This window comes from Sminthopsis crassicaudata, chromosome 5 (assembly GCF_048593235.1).
Source record: "Sminthopsis crassicaudata isolate SCR6 chromosome 5, ASM4859323v1, whole genome shotgun sequence".
NCBI classification, from domain to species: domain Eukaryota; kingdom Metazoa; phylum Chordata; class Mammalia; order Dasyuromorphia; family Dasyuridae; genus Sminthopsis; species Sminthopsis crassicaudata.
Genome location: NC_133621.1, coordinates 190,738,051 through 190,758,829, shown reverse-complemented (window position 1 = coordinate 190,758,829; position 20,779 = coordinate 190,738,051). Strand labels below are relative to the sequence as shown.

Here is a 20,779-nt window from a genome sequence, read left to right as displayed (position 1 = left end):
AAAGAGAAGAGGGGCCAAGACAAGAGCTTAAAATGCCCCCTTTGTTAGCAGACATTATGTGAAGAATTAAATGTCTAACAGTCCTCTCTTGGTCTTTATAATCAGTGTTGTGGTCTTGATTGAAATAACCATGTCTAGTTCAGGAATTAAGCTACCCAAGATAACTGGATGTACTCATGCTTCTTATGAATTGTTCAGCTGAAGTTTTGGTTAGTGCAGTTTTCTACTTCATTTTTTGGAATTACTTAATATTCTGTAATGTTGAGTGCTTAGTGTAGGGAGAACACCTGAGTCAGAATACCATTGGTTCAACATTGGCTTCACATTCAGTACAGGGCCATACACATTATTATATAGATTACCAATGTGTAACAGTACAGGAGAGTAACATGCAAAACTTCAAAGTCTGTCCCTCTGAGTTTTGTGAGCCTGATTATTAATTTGAAAATAATCATTAACTTGAAAAAAGAATAATTGGTGAGAGCTTACTTCATTGATCATTTACTTTCATCTTTGGTTTTTAGTCTTTTCCCATCCTGACCAAAAATATGTCCCCCTAATCCTTTCTTTGACTCCTTACCCTGATTAGATCTTTTTTCCATTGAACTAAGTTATCATCATTATTAACATAATTATTATTATTGGGCATGGGTTTTGGCAATGCCAGTTGGGGCACACATTTTCCCACATTAGTGTCTCTATTCCTGCCCCTCCCCAGTCTTTTTTTTCCAACACTATTTCATTAGTGGGAGTTTGGTTGAAGAAGTCTGTTCCTCTTTTAAATCATTTCATTAACAGGCAGTCTAACTGCTATGGCATCCATAGAATGTTGAAGTATAAAAGGGACAGGTGGCCAATCTTGTCCAAAGTGCCAGTGAATCCTTACAATTCTTGCTAAATGATGGAGATCATTTTATCATTGAGTTGAAGGTAGAAGGTAAGCAGGCATTTTTTCTTCCTAAATGACTTTCAAGCCTAGCAGTAGCATGAAGGCTTTACTCTACTTCCTATCCCTTGGAAGAGACTGACCAGGGGGACTAAAGACTTAGCCTCTCCCAGTGTCTTCCTTTGATCTCAAAGAAAAATAGAAATTTATCTCAACCAAATCTGAATTAAGAAAGCTTCTTGTAGAATTGTAGATGTTTAACATATCTTGGATTCCTTGCTGTCTAGGGAAGGAAGTGAGAAAACAATTTGGAACACAAGGTTTTGCAAGGGGTGAATGTTGAAAATTCTCTATGCAAATGTTTTGAAAACAAAATGTTTTTAAAAAAGAAAGCTTCTTCTAGACCCAAAAGTATAGATGAGGATCCTATTCCAAGGAAAACTGGAGAAGAGGTCAAGGGAATTTTTTTCCAGGGTCTGGCCACCAGTGGTAGCCAAATGATGTCAGAATCGATGAGGCACGATGGTCTGCTGGTGTGTGTATGTCAAAGAGATCACATCTCAGAAAATTCTTCTATGTCTAGTAGTAAATATGAGCGCCTTGGTCTTGCTCTCTCCCCATCTTCCTAAGGCTGAGGAAGGAGATAAATGGAATCTTTTACAGGGCTTGGCCACTATAAGTAATGGTGGCCAATCGATCTCAGAATTTCTAAGGTGTAGACATCTACCAGGAGTGTGAGATATCAGATAGATTCAGTAGCAGAAGTTTCTTCAAGTTTCTCTGGGGAAGAAAATTGAGGAAGGGGTCTTTTGGGATGGAGGTTGATATTCACATTTTTATGGCTTCCGTTGTCTTGGACAGGGGATGCCAGTAGAAGTCAGAGTCTTTGCTATGACAGAGCCTTGAAAGTCTAGTTGGAGAGGAAAACCCAACATAGAAAAAATAAGTGACCCATACAAGAAAACACATGTCTAAGGGCCAAGTTGGGTACTGATGAAAATGCAGCGTAGGAGGTCAGATAGAGCCCAGAGACCTGACTTCACTTATACAGGCGAGGAAAAAAGGATCTCTCCATCCAGGCTTTCCTTTGGGCACTTCAAAGATCTGGTTGCCATGGACCTGAGAGGCTGCCAGAAACACACACATTATTGATGTTGAGGTCAGCTTTTCTTGGAAAGCCACAATACCATGAGGGCCATCTTAGTGGTTGTTGCCATGGCCCACAGACCTGGGATGGAAGTGGAAGGAGCTGAGGGGCCACTCCAACCATGGCAGGCAACCAAGGAAGCCCTTTCAGCCCCACAGGCATCCTGACTACTGCTAAGGAGAGAGTCCCTGAAAGCCCAGAGGAAATGGCTGAGGCCATGCTTCAGCCCTAAACATCTGCAGAGAGTGGGGGGCTCACACCAGAGACTTCCTGCCTGGGCTTCCTCTGGAAGCAGGGACTATTGGAAGGGAGCTGCCTGGGAAACCTTTCTCAATATTACATTTCTAGAAAGAGCAGTAGTTTCTACTTTCTGTCTCCACAGCTATAAAAACAGGCAACTCCTTGTATTATGAACCCTTTTAGTAAAAATGTTTTTAGAGGAGGTAGTGTAGTGAGTATCCAGGCAATAGAACATCATCTCTGTCAGGGGCCCCAGAATTATTGATTTTTAAAAAGAAGTTCCCAGGGTAAAGAGATTCCACTTAGATTATTGTCCTCTCCCACCTCTACCCAAACAGTAAGTTAGGAGTAGTGGCTAGGATTTTCCTCCTGTGGAGGCTGGATTTCTAAGGGAGGGCATTCCCGCATCCAAGGGGAAAAATAAGCCACCTCCACAAAAAGGTCAGAGGGATGGCCCATCAATCCAGCGTAGCACACCACTGTTGCTAGACTGTCTTCTATCTAAGTCCTGCTACACACTTCTCATAGACCCTTCTGCCTGCCTCCTCATATTGTAAAAAAGGCAGGGTAAAAAGAGTCAAGTAGAATCAAGGCAACCTTTCCTGATTTTTGCTTTTCTTGTTATATGGATTTCAAGTCAGAAGGAACCTTAGAAGTTGATGAGATAAAGAAGGCTCGAAAAGATATGTGCAAAAATTCACTGCAGAGAAGAACTCCTTAAAAATTAGAATTGACCAAATGAAAAATGTAGTTTAAAAATCCACTGAAGAACAGAACCCTAAAAATAGAATTGGCTAAATGGATAAGGAGGTACAACATGAAATATTTCACTGATGAAAATAATTCCTTAAAATTAGGATTTAGTGAGTGGAAACTAATGACTTTGTGGGACATCAAGAAACAATAAAATAAAATCAAAAGAAGGAAAAATAGAAGAAAATGTGAAATATCTCATTAAAAAAACAACTGACCTGAAAAATAGATGCAGAAGAAACAATTTAAGATTTATAGGACTATCTGAAAACCATGATTAAAAAAAGAGTCTAGACATCATTGTGCAAGAAATTATCAAGGAAAACTTCCCTTTTCTAAGAACCAGAAGCAAAATAGGAATTAAAAAAAATTCAGTAACACTTTCTGAAAGAGATCCCAAAATGAAAATTCCCAGGAATATTGTAGGCAAATTTGTAAGCTGCCAAAAAAAATAAACCAATTCAAATATTATGGAACCATAGTCAGAAGAACACAAGATTTAGTAGTTTCTGCATTAAAGGAGGAGAGGGCTTGGAATATGATATTCTGGATGCAAAAGAGCTAGGATTACAATCAAGAATCATCTATTCAGCAAAATTGAGTATATGAAATAGAGGATTACCAAGCATGACTGGAGCTGAATAAAAAATTTGATTTTCAGATCTGAAACTGAAAAGAATTGTAAAACAGTAGATAGGAAAGAGAAATGATGAATTCAATAAGATTAAACTGTTTCCCTTTCTAAATGGGAAGATTATATTTGTAACTTCTAAAAACTTTATCATTATTAAAGCATTTAGAAGGAAAATATCTAGGTAAAAACTATAACTTTGAATATGACAGGATGATTATCTAAAAAAATAAAATTAAGAAGTGGGAAAGAAGAATGCATTGGGAAAAGGGGAAAGAGAGAGAGGAGGTAGAACAGGGTAAATTATCTGATATAAAAAAGACCCAAAAAAGATTTTATGTGGAGAGGAAAATAGGGGGGGAAGAAGGGAGGAAGCATATGAATTTTCATTGGAATAGGTTCAATAACATACACACCCAGTTGGTTTTAGCATTGGTAAAAGTCAGAAGCAAACACTTTTGATAATGGACAGGGTGAAAGGAGAGAAAGAGTAAGATTAACGGGTAAAATAGGATAGAGAGAAATACATACTTGGTAATCATTACTGTGAAAAAAATTACAGCAACTTTCTCTGATAAGGACTTCATTTCTAAATTTATAGAAAATGGAATAAAATTTATAGAAATAATAGCTATTTTTCAACTGACAAATAAAGGATATAAACAGGCGGTTTTCAGACAAAATAATTGAAACTATCTATATAGTCATATGAAAAAATGCTCTCAATCAACTGTTGATTAGAGAAACTACCATACACCTATCAGATTGGTTAATATGCAGAAAAGGAAAAAGACAAATGTTGGAGGGGACATGGGAAAATTAAAATACTAATGCACTGTTGGTAAAGTTGTAACTGATTGAACTATTCTGGAAAGCAATTTGAAACAGTGCTCAAAGAACTAGAAAACCATGTATATCTTTCGACCAAGCAAGACCACTATTATGTTTGCATCCCAAAGAAATAACAAAAACAAAAAGGAAAAGACCTATATGTACAATAGTATTTATAGCAGCTCTTTTCTCATGGCAAGAAATTGGAAATCAGGGGGATGTCCATCAATTGGGGAATGGCTGAACAAGTTGTATAGAATTGTAATAGAATAGAATGTGCTATAAGAAAAGATGAGCAGGATGCTCTCAGAAAAACTTGGAAAGATGTACATGAACTGATATAAAATGAAATGAACAGAATCAGGAAAACATTGTAAACAGTAACAACAGTATTGTATGATAATCTACTGTGAATTAATTATTCTCAGCAATATAATGATCTAAGGCAATTCTAAAGGATTTATGATGATTAATGTTGTCCATCTCCAGAGGAAAAAAAAAACTGGTGGAGCCTGAATGCAGTTTAAAGATACTTTTGCTTTATTTTTTTATTTTTCTTGTTTTTTATTTTTTTTCTCTGTGTTTTCTTTCATAGTATAAATTACATGGAATTATATTTTGCATGACTTCACATGTATAATCTATAAATTACTTGCTTTTTCATGAGGGAAGGAAATGGAAGGAGGGAAAAATATGTAGTTCAAAATTTGACCAAAGGATGTTAAAATTGTTTTTACATTTAATTGGGAAAAATATTAAATTAGAAAAAGGAATTGGGTGGCAGGTAGACACCAAAGATAGATGAAACAATCTTGCAAAAAGATCAGTAAGCCCTCATACCAGAGGTGCTAGTCCTCCTTGAAGACATACTACAATTATTCTTCAGATGCTGCCAATTTAGCAATAATATATAACAGGAAGTGAAATTAATTTGGTGTTTTTTTATTTCATTTATATGGCTACCATGCCTAGTACTGCAATTGCACACATAGTAGGCACTCTTTTAGTATCTTTTCTTCTGTCTTAAACTATAATTCTTTCTTAATATTTGTTTTACATGGCTAATATGGAAATATGTTTAAAATGGTTGTATATGTATAATCTGTATCAGATTTCTTGCCATCTTGGGGATGAGGGAGTTAGGGGAGTGAGGAAGAAAAGATTTGAAACTCAAAATTTTATAAAAAATGATCATTGAAAACTATCTTTACATATAATTGGAAAAATAAAATACTATTGAGAAAAAAGGAATAAAAACAATATTTGTTTTATACTTTTTAGCTTGGTGGAGAAGACTAAAGCAAAATGTGAACAGAATAGTTCTGCTTTCTCTCAGTCATCTGTTTACATAACACCATCTCCTAAGCACTGAGACTTTTCCCTCTTGTTTATCTTTTTGCTCAGAACATAGTAAAAAAAATTCTTTTAGTTCTCATTCTGGGCTTTAGCTTTATTCACTGCATGCTTGGGAATGTTTGTTTCTAAGTCATGGAGAGAACAGACTCTTTCTTTACCTCCTATCTGCTATATTCTGCTCAGAATGAGCTTATACTGTAACTAATCCAAATGAAGAATAGAACTGGCTTGCAAAACCTCTGTGGTTGGAAAGCTCTCCAAGTGGCCTGAACTCTCCTTTTCCCTAGACCTTTCAGAGAAAATATCTGTGCTAATTGCAGGGGTGAGGGGGAGTTTTAGGCTATCCAAGCAAGGTGACATGATGGACATAGTCCAACTCTGGTTTACTGCATTTGGAAAGGAGATAATATCTCCTCTGTCTTCCCCTATGTCTCTTTTCACAGGCTTGGAAAAACTAGAGAGATAAAACTAATGTCAGGATATTCAGAATATTTAAGTTCATATTCTTACTCTAGTTCTTATGTTGCTTTTGTGCTTTTGGACAAACCACTTAGCATTTCTGTGCCTCAGTTTCCTTTTATGTAAAATGAAAAGGTTGAATCATGTGATTTTTGAAGTCCCTCCCAACTCTAATTCTATAATCCCTATATAAAACCTTAATCTGTCTTTTTACAGTTTCTGCCTCTTGTATTTAATTCCTCACTCTAGAGCCAAGCAGAATAAATCTTGATTCCTTTTTCACATAACAACCCTTTCAAGTTTTGAAGCTAACCATGGTATTCCCCCTAAATCTTCTCCTCTACAGTTGCATTCCTCATATGGCATCCTTTTAGACCCATTATCACCTTGCCTGTTTTGCTCTGGATCCCTTCTATATATCAACATCCCTTCTGATCAGGGCAGAGTCCAGTAGGCCTATTATCTCCCCAGTCCTGTTAACTTTAGGTGGGGGTTGCCATATTTCACTGTTGGCATGTATTAAGCTTATGGTCCATTAATACTAACTGATATATTTTTTCCATGTAAATTGCTCTTTATCCATGCCTCTTCTACCATTTCTAAATAAATTAAAAAATATATTTTTTGAATTCAAATGTAAGACTTTATCTACCTTTGGAAGCAATTATTAAGCACCTATTCTGTGTGGAAATGCTATGTTAAATTCTGGGGAATAATACAAAATTCAGATAAGATACAGTCACTACCCTCATTGAGCTTACAATCTCGTGGTGGGATAAATCAGAAACATGTAATCCTGGGCCCTCTCAAATATGAACCTCTGAGAGACACTGCAGGTTCAAGGCAGACTCGCAATGCAATTCACAAACTATTTTTCCTCTTTTATCATATCAACCCAGAGGACACATTAGTTCAAAAGGCTTAGCTTTAGTGAAACTGAATGTCAAAGTACTTAATAAATGGAATCTTCTCATACAGGTAGGGACACATTCTCCTACATTATCTTTAAGAGCAGGAATGAACACATACCTACATGGCTGGGGCAGCTCTCAGAGGATCTCCTTTCTTTCTCTGAAGCTGTTTCCCATTGGTATCATCTGCTGGGATGATTCTTTCACCAAATTGCAATTTATACTGTTTTTGTCCTAATACCTTTATGTTAAGTTGCCTACTTATATTCTTACTTATATTTCAAAACTGCCTGGCTGCAGTTGTGAAAGTGGTAAGCATCTGAGGGGGTTTCAGTTCAGATCCTCTATCTCTAGAACTCATATTCTTTCCACTGTATCAGGTCAGGGGTGAAGATCAAGATTTTCCCCTTATACATAGGGCACATTCTATGAAGTTACATTCTTAAGAAATGAGAGGGGAAAAAAAAGACAGTGTTGCAATGAAAATAGCTCTAGATTTGGAGTCAGAGGTTCAAAGTAAGGTTCTACCTGCCGCTTATTTGAATAAGTCACTTGGTTCAAATTTCCTTATCTATAGCAGGAAGAACTAGATTCTTCAGCTTCATTCCAGCATTCCATTCATGAGCTTAGGTCCCATTTTTTGCTGCTGTTATATAAATGAGAGTCATGGTTGATGTGATCTTGAGGAGTCTTGATATCACAATGTTTTAATTTTTAAAGTCAAACATTCTTGTTCTCATTGCAATTTGAGGTCTGATAAATCCTACTGATTTAAAAAGGGGAAGACTTAGTGGGTAAAGGCCATTATCATGAGTAATTTTGAATACAAAGCTGGCTAGCTTCTCAGGGTTGCAATTTAGAACATGGTTATAGAACTAGAATAATTGCCAATAATGATAACGGTAGCAAGCGTTTATATGATGCTTTAAGATTTGCAAATATCTCATCTGATCTTCACAGCAACTGGGAGAACTAGATGCTATTATCATATCTATTTTATGAAAAAACTGAGATAGAGATTAAGTCACTTGCTCAGCCACACAGCTTGTAAAGATCTGATACTTCGGTTTTCCTGATTTAAGGTCCAACATTCTGTCCATGGTCCCTATCCATGATGAGTATGTTCAAACCTTGAAAAGAATTATTTTGCCACAAATATACATATGTAAGGCCAAAAATGGAGTGAAGCTGGAGACAATCTATCTTGCTACTTGTGCTTAGCATTTGAGCTTTTTCAAAGTAGGCACAAAACATTTTGAGTTCTAATATTACTATATTTTAGACATATGTACCACTGGGGGTAAATAAAATAAGAATCCTTAGCTGGCAGTTCAGAACCAACAAGAATCATGGGACCAGTAGAGATATATTGAGCAGCAGCCAAGGAAGACCAGTAGGGAGCAAGGTCTGCCAGAGACTAACAGGCCGGGCTGGCCCAACGTAATATCAGTGCCAGAAGGCACTGGCAGCTCTGTAGTATTGTAGACATGTGTTGACTCTATACATGTGTGTTTTGGCCACATGTGTTCAATATATGAATGCCAATGTGTGGGACATCTCTACTCTTGTTCTATGTGTGTTCTGTTCTCACAAAGGGTGAGTATATTTGGGGGAAATTGTGCTTCAGGTCTGGTGAGGAAATGTTTTTATTTTTACAATGTTATTTTACATTGCCTTTGCTTTTTGTCTTAAAATGGCTGATTAGTAAAGGTAAACATGTTGGTAGGGGCTCATGAGCTTTGATTTTGTGTGGATGAAGATCTACAGAGAATCTTGAATCTAGGGTATGCTTGTCAGGTGAATCCACTTTATGGTAATACATTAATGAAATGAACATTCATATAACCAAGACTGTTCCCTTAGAACTGCTAGTTGTGTATTGACTTAGAACATTACTAATTAACATCTAAATTTTATTTTATTTTTATTTATTTTGTTAAACATTTTCCAATTATATTTTAGTTTTATTTAGGCTGAAACTTAGAGCTTTATGCCTGGCTGCAAGTTTGACACCCTTGGTTAGATAACAGCATGAAACTTATTTAGTGTCTTGATTTTCTTTATTAAAGCATCTGCTTCCTGTTTCTCAAGTTTTCTCACTTTCTTTAGAACGACTATTCTCTTAGGTGATATGATGAATAAAAATAACAAGGGTAGTGGCGAGACATAAAATCCCAAAGCAGAAGGAGTGTGACATGATTAGAACTTAGGTTAAGTTAGGTGAGTTAATTCTATTCAATCAGTATTGTTTTTAATGTCTTTTAAATCCTAGTACAAGAACTTTGGAGTATAACACTTATCTTCTAGCCTCTTGAATCTAAAAATTGAGCTTAGAAAATAAGACACATACACAATTGAATAATATCCTGGCTATGCCACATAGAATTGTGCTAAAATTGCATTTACTGAATGATATAGATAATCAATAGTTTAAAATAAGTAGCCACAATGATAAAACATCTTGAGCACATAATTTGTAAGTGCAACAGGGGGTGAGCTCTGACTCTACTGTTTTAAATGCCAAATTATTACATTTTACAATTCCCCCAGGATTTTCCAGTACCCTTAGGAGGTCAAGAAGGTCATCTCTTCCATTAGCTCAGTCTTCCACTAATGATATTTCCTCTCCAATTTTAGGGGTCCAAGCATTCCAGTTTTATTTACCTAACATAATAGCTTTGAAAATGGAATATTTCTTTCAAAGATTGCAGCAAGAGCAAACATACGTTTTCCTTTACACGTTGAGGAAATAATTCTCCTGTACCAACTTGGTCTCTGGAGAGTGGAGGGGGAATTAGGTTCACAGTTTAGCTTAGATCTTACATAGCATTAATCCTTACAAGTTCCAAGTCCAACAACTATGCTGACCTTCTTTTACATCCTGGGACCCTGGCTACTCAGGACTTTTCTCCTGGACTGGTTGCAACATCTGGCCTGGAATTCTGAGTTCCATTGACATTCTATGGCTCAGGTTCCTAGGTGAGTGATTCTGTTTCCTAAAACTAGACCTGAAAAAGAAAAAACTGCATTCAAACTTCAAGTCCATTTCTCAGACACATGACCTAAGAAGAGGGGGAAAATAAGATATATTTTTATGTGCAGTTTTTGAGAGAATTTGTTTCTCTAGACTATGAACATTTATTGCAATAAATTTGTTTTTTTTTCCTTCTCTTTTCTTCTTCAGTGGGGATGGGATGGAAGGAGAGAAAATAGAAACAATTTCAAAGCAGAGAATGGAGGGCCTTGCTAAACATGGAATGTTGCATACACTTTTACGTGAGGTCGCTGTGTGGTCAGATTTGTTTTATTGTATGATTTTATAAAAAGATACCCCTCACAGAATAAGAGTAATCTGTAAATGTTTATAATAGAAAAACAAAACATGTCAGTAAAACTTTAAAAAAAAAGGAATTATAGGGATCATCTAAGTAAACCATTCATTTAGGCTGGGTATAGTTAGAAAAGAGAAAGACTGTCTCTGTCAGAAAGTTTTAAAAATGAATCCAGTTCTGGCTACACAGAAGGGTACTCCTAACATGATAGACTAATAATGTCCATGCATACTGCAAATCTCTTATATAACAGAAGCAGGTTTCTGTACCTTCCACATAAATAACTCCATTTCAGGTAATCTGGGTGTGCACCAAATCTTGTTACATAAGGATAAGTTGAAGTAAGGTAGAGGGTTCATTGGATAGAGTAAAGTGAGTCTGTAGACAGGAATTTTTGAGTTCAAATCTAGCACCAGACACTTACCAGCTATGTGATCTTGGGCAAATAATTTAACCTCCATTTGCCTTAATCCACTGGAGAAGGAAATGACAGACCAATACCTTTGCTAAGAAAATCTCATGAACAATAATGTTTTTTATTTTTTGTGAAGGCAGTTAGGGCAACTTGCCCATCTCTAAGATCAAATATAAATACAATTAGTAAGTGGTAACTATCCAAGGTCAGATTTGAACTCAGATTCCTCAAGCCTACACAACTGGTGCTCTACCCACTGTTCCATCTAGCTGCCCCATGAATATTGTCGTGCTAAGGTTTATAGAGTCACAAAGAGTTGGACAGACTGAATACAAGTTGAAGGATCCTGTGAATGGTTATTTAACATATGGTGTCATTGTACAATTTGAGAGTCTGCCGCAACCTCAATTTCATTAGCCTCTTCACCTGAGCTCACTTCCTCAAAGGCATCATGCTCCAATGGTTCAGTCTTTCAGGGGAAATCCAATTGAAAGTAACATTTAAGTTTTAGGGTTCTGCTTAGGAGAATTTATTTTAAATTCACAAAGCTAAACTTTGACTTAATAAACTCCAGGGAAGTCTTAACTTAGAAATCTAGCATTGTGGAATAAATTTTAGTTTATGAAACCCAAAACCTCTGAGGGACATTTCTTGTGCACTCTGATCTTATGCCAACAGATAATGAGGATAAACTAATTTATAAAAAGAGAATTAGATGTACAAAAAAACAACCAGCAGCCATTTTTAGCACTGATGTGGTAGATAGCAAAACAGGACATACTTGTGTTCCCCCCCTCCCCAGCACCCTGTAAAGATAGAGAGGGAAGGAAAAGGCAAGGAAAAAATGGCCACTGTGCAGTGTGTGAGGTAGGACTGGGAAGAGGAGGTAGGATTTGTTACTAGTCAGACTTTCCTTCAGTTGGGTTGTTGCTGTCCCACGATAATGCTGACCATCCGAGGGCAATCCCAAATGGTTTTCTACTCCATTAAATAGTCTCTACCCTGTTTCTCAACACTCTCAACTACTCTTCTGCTTTTCATGTTTGTGTCCCAAATTTTGTGTGGCTGCCAGGTCCCATTTCCCCTTGGACCCGAACTCAGAACAGCTGGGACAAAATGACTTTCTCCCCAAGGGAGCCATTGAATTCTTCCCTAGAAGCTTGTGGGTGGAGCTGCATTCATCAGAGTAGGAGGGACAGGATAGTTGTTTTCATGTATTAAGCATGGCTGCTTTCCAAATGTATGAAGATAGCTTATTAGCATGTTCTATTTGGCTTCATATGGGAGAAGATCTCTGAATGCAAAGATTTTGATTTGCCAGGAGAAAAAATAGAAGGGTTTTCCAGTGAAGGAGTGGGTGGCCTTGGGATGTATGTTGGGAATATGTTGACTTTGTTTTACATGCTCAATTGTTTCTTTAAAACTTTGTTCATCTTTATCACTGGTGAGAACAGCATATTCCTTTGAGAAAGTTTCCATTTGTAAATATAGTATGGTGTGCTGGAAAGGGTATTTGTTCTAAGAGCCAGGAGATTGGACAATTTGCTGTGTAATACTGGGGAAGTGACTTTACAGATGTGAATCAGTTTCCTTATTCATAAAATGATGATTCCTGTGATTCTTTTTTTTTTTTTTAAAGTTTTACTAACATTTTGTTTTTTCATTATAAACATTTACAGATTACTCTTATTCTGTGAGAGGTATCTTTTTATGAAATCAAACAATAAAACAAACGACCACATAGTGATCCCTTCTATATGCATAAGTGTATGCAACATTCCTTGTCTAGCAAGATGCTCAATTCTGTCTCACCCCCATTGAAAAAGAAAAGAGAAGAGGAAAACACATTTCTTGCAACAAATGTGCATAGTCCAGAAAAACAAATTCTCTCAAAAACTTTACATAAAAATATATTTTATTTTGTACCTCAAATCCATCAGATTTTTAAAAAGAGAATTAGATGTACAAAAAACAACCAGTAAGTAAATAGGGTATTTCATCATTAGATCTCAGTAATTATGGATAATGATTGTATTGATCATAGGTTTTTTTAAAATAACTTTCAAAGCTGTCTTAAGAGTATTATTACTATGTTAGTTGTTCTCCTGGTTTTACTAATTTCTTTTTTTATCAGTTTCTAAAAGTTTTCACTATGATTCATTCTTATAATATTGATGTTATAGTCTAAATGATTCTTCTGGTTCTACTTATTTTATTTTGTATCAGTTTATGTAAGTCAGTGTATCTGAGGAGTCATCTATTTCCTCTTTTATTATAATATAATAGCATTTTATCACATTTTTGTGCCACAATTTGTTACTCCTCAGTTGCTGAATATTTTTCTACTTCAGAAGGAGCAGCTATACATATTTTTGTACATATAGGATTCTTCCAGTTTGATCTTTGACACAAAGACTGCTCTTTTTAAGATTGTTTACATTGGGGGAGTACAAGAGAAGTATGAAACATGAGATAGGCGATGGAGGAATTTATAATCTTCCTGGAGAGACATGTAACAATTAGAACAGTATAGCTAGTATATAATTAATTGATAAATTATTTGGCAAAGCATTATAGGAATACAAAGAAGATACAGAGCAATGAAGGGATGAAGGGATAAAGTAGGCAGTGAACATTTCATGAGATTATGGAAATTGAACTGATTTTTGAAGAAGTAATAGGATTTGCCAACATCCACTCATATTAAAAACACTTGAGAGTATAGGAATAAATGGTCTTTTCCTTAAAATAATCAATCAATTTAAAGCCATCAGTAAGCATCATGTGTAATAGGGATAAAGTAGAACCATTCCCAATAAAATCAGGAGTGAAACAAGGTTGCCCACTATCATCATTACTATTCAATATTGTATTAGAAATGCTAGCTTTGGAAATGAGAAAGAGATTAAGAGAATTAGAGTAGGTAATGAGGAAACCAAATTATCACTCTTTGCTGATGATATGATGGTATACTTAGAGAACCCCAGAGATTCTACTAAGAAGCTATTAGAAATAATCCACACCTTTAGTAAGGTTGCAGGATACAAAACAAACCCACATAAGTCATCAGCATTCTTATATATCACTAACAAAATCCAACAGAGTTACAAAAAGAAATTCCATTTAAAGTAACTACCGGTAGTGTAAAATATTTAGGAATCTATCTGCCAAGGGAAAATCACAAACTATATGAGCAAAAATACAAAAAACTTTCCAAACAAATAAAGTCAGATCTAACCAACTGGAAAAATATTAAATGCTCTTGGATAGGGCGAGCAAATATAATAAAGATGACAATACTACCTAAACTAATCTATTTATTTAGCACTAAACCAATCAGATTCCCAAAAAGCTATTTTAATGACCTAGAAAAAATAACAACAAAGTTCATATGGAAAAACAAAAGGTTAAGAATTTCAAGGGAATTAATGAAAAAAAAATCAAATGAAGATGGCCTAGCTGTACTAGATCTAAAATTATATTATAAAGCAGCAGTTACCAAAACCATATGATATTGGCTAAAAAATAGACTAGTTGATCAATGGAATAGGTTAGGTTCAAAGGACAAAACAGCCAATAACTTTAATAATTTAGTGTTTGACAAACCCAAAGACCTCAGCTTTTGGGATAAGAACTCATTGTTTGACAAAAAATTGCTGGGAAAATTGGAAATTAGTATGGCAGAAACTAGGCATTCACCTATACTTAACACCATACACCAAGATAAGGTCAAAATGGATTCATGACCTAGGCATAAAGAATGAGATTACAAATAAATTAGAAGAACATAGGATACCTTACCTCTCATACCTGTGGAAGAGGAAGGAATTTATGACCAAAGAAGAACTAGAGATGATTATTGATCACAAAATAGAAAATTTTGATTATATTAAATTGAAAAGTTTCATACAAACAAAGCTAATGCAGACAAGAATAGAAGGGAAGCAATAAACTGGGAAAACATTTTTATAGTCAAAAGTTCTGATAAAGGCTTCACTTCCAAAATATATAGAGAATTGACTCTAATTTATAAGAAATCAAGCCATTCTCCAATTGATAAATGGTCAAGGGATATGAACAATTATCAGATGAAGAAATTGAAACTATTTCTGGACATATGAAAAGATGCTCCAAGTCATTGTTAATCAGAGAAATGAAAATTAAGACAACTCTGAGATACCACTACACACCTGTCAGATTGGCTAGGTTGACAAGGAAAGATAATGCTGAATTGTGGTATATGAATATTATGGGATATTATTGTTCTGTAAGAAATGACCAGACAATGATTTCAGAAAGGCTTGGAGAGACTTACATCAACTGATGCTGAGTGAAACGAGTAGGACCAGGAGATCATGATATACTTCAACAACAATACTATATGATGATCAATTCTGATGGACATGACCCTCTTCAACAATGAGATGAACCAAATCAGTTCCAATAGAGCAGTAATGAACTGAACCAGCTGCACCCCAGCAAAAGAACTCTGGGATATGATTAGGAACCACTACTAGAATTCCCAATCCCTCTACCTTTGTCCACCTGCATTTTTTATTTCCTTCACATGTTAATTGTACACTATTTCAAAGTCTGATTCTTTTTGTACAGCAAAATAACTGTATGGACATGTATACATATATTGTATTTAACTTATACTTTGACATATTTAACATGTATTGGTCAATCTGTCATATGGGGGAAGGGGTGGAGGGAAGGAGGGGAAAAGTTGGAGCAAAAGGTTTTGCAATTGTTAATGCTGAAAAATTACCCATGCACATATCTTGTAAATAAAAAGCTACAAAAAAAGAAGTAATAGCATTTGGATAAACATAGAGATGGGGAGGGTTGGGATTGTTGGTTGGTTGTTTGATTGTTGTACTTCATTCTCAAAGAGGACTAAAATTACATTACTATGTTAGAGTTGAGTTACAGTGTATCCTACTGTGGCTCATCAGACCAATATAAGCTTGGAATGCTCTGCCGCAAGTCGGATACAAATAGTTCATGTGAACATTTGGAGTAGTTTCTCTAATTTTGCACATTTCATGTTTCCTTTGGATTAATTCAATTCTCATAGAGCACAGCACCTTCTCTGATGAGGGCACACCATGCTGGGTAGTCCTGTGCCAGGGTCTCCCATGTCATACAACTGATTCTAAAGTTCTTAAGAGATACCTTGAGAGTGTCTTTGTATTACTTTTTTCTGACATCTTATGAGTACTTGTTCTGTGTCAATTTTCCATAAAATATTTTTTTGGAGGCAAGCATACATTTGGCATTCAAACAATGTGGCTAGCACAGTGGAGTTGTGCTTTCTGCATTAGAGTTGGAATGTTTAGTTCAAGAAAGGACGTCATTGTCTAGTATCTTATCCTACCAGGTGATCTTCAGAATTTTCCTAAGACAATTCAAATGGAAATGATTCAATTTCCTGGTATGGTGCTGGTAGACTGTCCAGTTTCACAAGCGTATAATAAGGTCATCACAATGGCTCTGTTGACCTTCAGTTTCATAGTCTAATACCTCTCCTCTACCACATTTTCTTTTGGAGCCTCCCAAACATTGAGCTATGTCTGGCAATGCATATATTTATTTCATTATCAATGTCAACATTCCTGGAAAGAATACTGCTAAGAAAGTAAACTTATCCACACCATTCAAAACTTTACTATTTACTGTAATTGATGGTTCCACATATGGATAGGGTGGGACTGGCTGATGGAGAACTTGTGTTTTCTTGGTGTTAAAATGTTAGGCCAGAATTAGCACAAGCAGCAGAGAATTGACCCATACTTTGTTGCATTCCAGTTTCAGAGGCTGCACTGAGTGCACAATCAACTGCAAACAAAAAAAAATCATACACCAATACTCCCTTCTCTTTAGTTTTGGCTTGTAACCTTTTCAAGTTGAAGAATTTACTATCAGTATGGTATCTGACTTTGATTCCCCATTTATCCTCATTGAAGGCATTTGATAACATGACTGAAAACATCATGCTAAAAAACATGGAAGCGAGCACACACAGATTTATTTCACTCCATTGGTGACTGGGAAAGGTCCAAAGATTGCCCTTTGTTCAGAATCTGTACAAGCATGCTTTCATGAAATTGACATATTATACTGATGAATTTTTCTAGACAACTGAATTTTGACATAATTTTCCATAAGTCCTCAGGACTAATAGTATCAAAAGCCTTGATCAGATCTACAAATGTAGATAGGCCTCTGTTCTGCTCCTGCAGTTTTTCCTGGAATTATTGGGCAGTAAATACCATATTGACAGTTCTTCAGCCCCTTCTGAAACCACACTAGCATTCAGGTAGATGGCCTTTTTCTAGGTGTAGGATCGGCCTATTATGGAGGATCCTGGAAAGAATCTTGCCACCAATTACTAAGAGAGAGAATTTCCTGTGATTGTCACAGGACTGTGGTGATAAGAAAGCTACCTGCCAGTGGCTGCTGGAGGTTTAACTCAGACCTGTGGAACGGATCTCTTCTTGTGAGTGGATGATGATGATGATGATGATAATGATGATGACGATGATGATGATGATGATGACGATGATGCGAGGAGACTGAGAAGCAGTTGCTGTTCTTTGACCTCTCACTTCTTCCCTCTGCCTCCAATTTATTTCATTCCCATTCCACAACACCTGTGTCAGTAAAAGCTGCTTTGCAACTCCTTCAGATGTTATGATCCAAAGGTATGGAGGCTCTGGGAGAATTGACCTACTCCTTCACCTAAGCATGGTCCTTAACACAGGACAGTCTATTCCCTTTACTTTTTTGAGGATGGATAATGGAGGCATTCTTGAACTCCTGGGACCTAACTTCCTCTTGCCATATAATCTGGAAAATTTCGGTCAGCTTTTGTATAATGGATCTCAATAGAATCAGCACCTGATGCTTTACTACACAAAAGTAGCCTAATGTAATTCAAAACCTCTTCTTCAGTTGGAGCTTCAGCTAGGGAGTGATTGATTTCAACTTGAGATAAATGGTCAGTAGTTTCAGCATCGATTGATGATGGTCTGTTGAGAATATTGTGTAGATGTTCATCTCATCTCTCCACTTATCACTGATCAATGTGGCTTCATCAGCATATTGTAGTTGAGATGCACCCTAGGTCTTTGGCCCCTAAATAGTCTTCATTGCATCATAAAAGAGGTTTGGATTGTTACTATCGCATAAAACTGAATTTCATCTGCTTTCTTACTGAGTAAAGAATCTTGCATCTCTCAAAGTTTTGATTGTACTTTACTTTTGATGGAATTGAATGCTACCTTCTTAAAGATGGATGAATTATCCTGCTGTAACATCCTGTGGAGTTCTTGCTTTTCATTTAGAAGCTTCTGAATTTCATCATCATTTTCATCAACCAGTTTTGAGGTTTACAAGTATTCTGACCAGATGAGCAAATGCAGCACTATACACCAAATCTCTGAAAGCTGCCCATTCCTTTTCTGCTCCATTGTTGCTAATTATGTTCTGCCCCAACTTACCTTCCAAGTTGGCAACAAACTCTTCCTCTCAGATAAGCACTCTAATCTGTTGACATTAATTCTTCTAGTAGTCTTTTTGTTTCAGGGATGCCACTTTGCTTGAATGTGAATATTTATGCTTGGAGAAGATAAGTCTATGATTAGTTCAGCACTGAACCACACATTACCTAGTGTAAAGGGCTGAAACTCTTGAGTTAATGCACTGAGGTCAGACAACCGAGCACTTATGGTTCATTACTGATTGGACAATATTCTATAAAATTATGCTTGGAAAATGGCCCTTCCCACTATCCTGTGCTGGCCCAATCATTTGGTGTATACATAGAATTGTAGGAGGGACTAGGGGGTGGAATAAGACTAGCCAGAGTCACTTCTGGGCAGGAGACGAAGGGGTGAGGTCGTGGAGATCCTGTGCGTCCATTCTCTTCACTTCTACTGCTAAAGAGTAAGAGTAAAGACCAAGGACTTTTGCTTATCCTGACTCGGCTGATTCTAAGGTATCCAGGGTGCTAATGCAGTCATCACAGCCTTGGTCACTCTTCATCCTGTATGTCTCTTCTTACAATCACATAGTCTGTTAATTTCAATGTTTGCTTTGAGGGTGCATCCATGAAGTTTTTTTGTGTTTAGGTAAATGGAATACAGTGTTGGTGATGAGAAAGTCATGAATTGTACAAATCTTCACTAGTAAATGACCTGTAACTATTATTGTTTCCAACTCCATTCCTCCTGAGGCTTCTTGGCATGTCTGGTAGTCTGAGCCAATTCTAGCATTGAAATCACCTAGAATTATAATCTTGTCCTTTTTTGGCATATTTATGATAAAGGTCTCCAGGTCTTCATAATTTTTTTCTTTGACCTAGTCAGGGTTCGTCATTTTCATGAGCCTGTCATTCACTCTTTACAAGCATGTAAACTTGTTTATTAGATTAGTTTTGATTGCAAAACCTACACCAGCTTCACAGAGTTCTCTTTCACTGTGGACACTCCAGAAAAATATGTATCCAGCTCCTCCTTCAGTACAGCCTTGTTCCATTTAGGGCTGCTATTTGGATGTGATACCTGTTGAGTTCCTTTGCATTAAGAACTGTTTTTCTTTCAGGTCTACTAGATTTTGTGTTTATAAGTGTATGCACATGTCATGTACCAGTGGTGAGAGGAATCAGCTTTTCAGAAACTTTTATACATTTTTACACATTTTTAGTGCAGAGTGGATTCTCTGCCTTCTACAGTAATCAGACCAGGTTTGGTTAACAGACAATTTTTAGGCACCTTTTCTAGCCTTTTCCTCACACATGGAGAAGAGAAGCCTGATCTGTAAAAGGCTTCTCAAACACCCAGGGAGCTGCTGAATCCTACTATTGCTTCCAATGAGATGACCCGATGGCCTGAGCTTTCTGCTGCTTGATCACTTGTCTATTCCCATAGGGCTTTGAGATAGGTAGAAATGATATGGTGATGTCTTTTGATTCCTGTGTAAATTGGATTTAAGTGAAGTTGCCCTAAGTTGTAAGCCTCATTCTATCTTTTAAAGCCTCCGCTGTCCAGTGGCAGGACAGAGTCAAGATGATTAGTGATGATGGTTCAAGATGCAGTAGATGATCTTGGTTGTCTTCAATGTGTAACCAAGTTCTAAGTGCTGCAAAACACCTGGCTCATCTGTCTTCATGACCATTGAAACAAATTATTTTCATCTGCCTATTCCACTAGGGGAAGTCTTTACTTGCCACAGTAGACACCCCTCCCCAACTCACTATAGGGTTTGCGATTCTTTAGTTACTCTCAACGTGGTTTATTTTGCCCATCTGCTGAAATGGCTTACCGTGGTGTGGCCACTGTACATGCTTCTTGGAGCCACCGATGATTGGTGGATCAGGTGGACACCAAAGATGGAAAACAGCCCTTTAAAGCCTTAGTGGCCTTCATTCCACAAGTACTAGTCTTCTTTGAACACACGCTACACCCCAGGGTGGAATTAGAGAGGAGAGAAGAACCATAGGAGAGGATAGATGAGGAAAGACTCTGAGGGAGAATGAATATGTGAATGAATGAATGAAGGAAAGGGTAAAATTAAGAGAAAGTACAACTAGATTATGGTTGAATTTGGACAAGTTCTTTAGATTGGTTTTAAAGACTATTTACTATTCCATTGGGTAAATATCTTTATGTACTTAGGTCCTGGAGCTTTTTTCCTAAGTTCTGGTTCCTCAAGTACTCATAAAAATTTTAAAATGGGAATCTCATGGGAAGTTTAATATTAGTGAGGAACAATAGGAGAACATTTCAAAGAATTTAGTGAGAGGAAAAAAGAAA

At 36.6% G+C, this 20,779-nt stretch overlaps 1 protein-coding gene across 4 annotated transcripts in view; it reads left to right on the top strand.

Moving 5' to 3' along the window:
- Window positions 1–20,779, top strand: part of APOLD1 (apolipoprotein L domain containing 1) — a 65,759-nt gene that overhangs the window by 26,913 nt on the left and 18,067 nt on the right. The window contains exon 1 of one of the 4 annotated variants that reach the window (XM_074269152.1): window positions 18,829–18,963. The exons of the other annotated variants lie outside the window; for them this stretch is intronic. The gene's annotated coding sequence lies outside the window, so the exon portion shown is untranslated. Of the gene's footprint in view, window positions 1–18,828; window positions 18,964–20,779 lie in introns of those variants that run through there. 4 annotated transcript variants of the gene reach the window in all.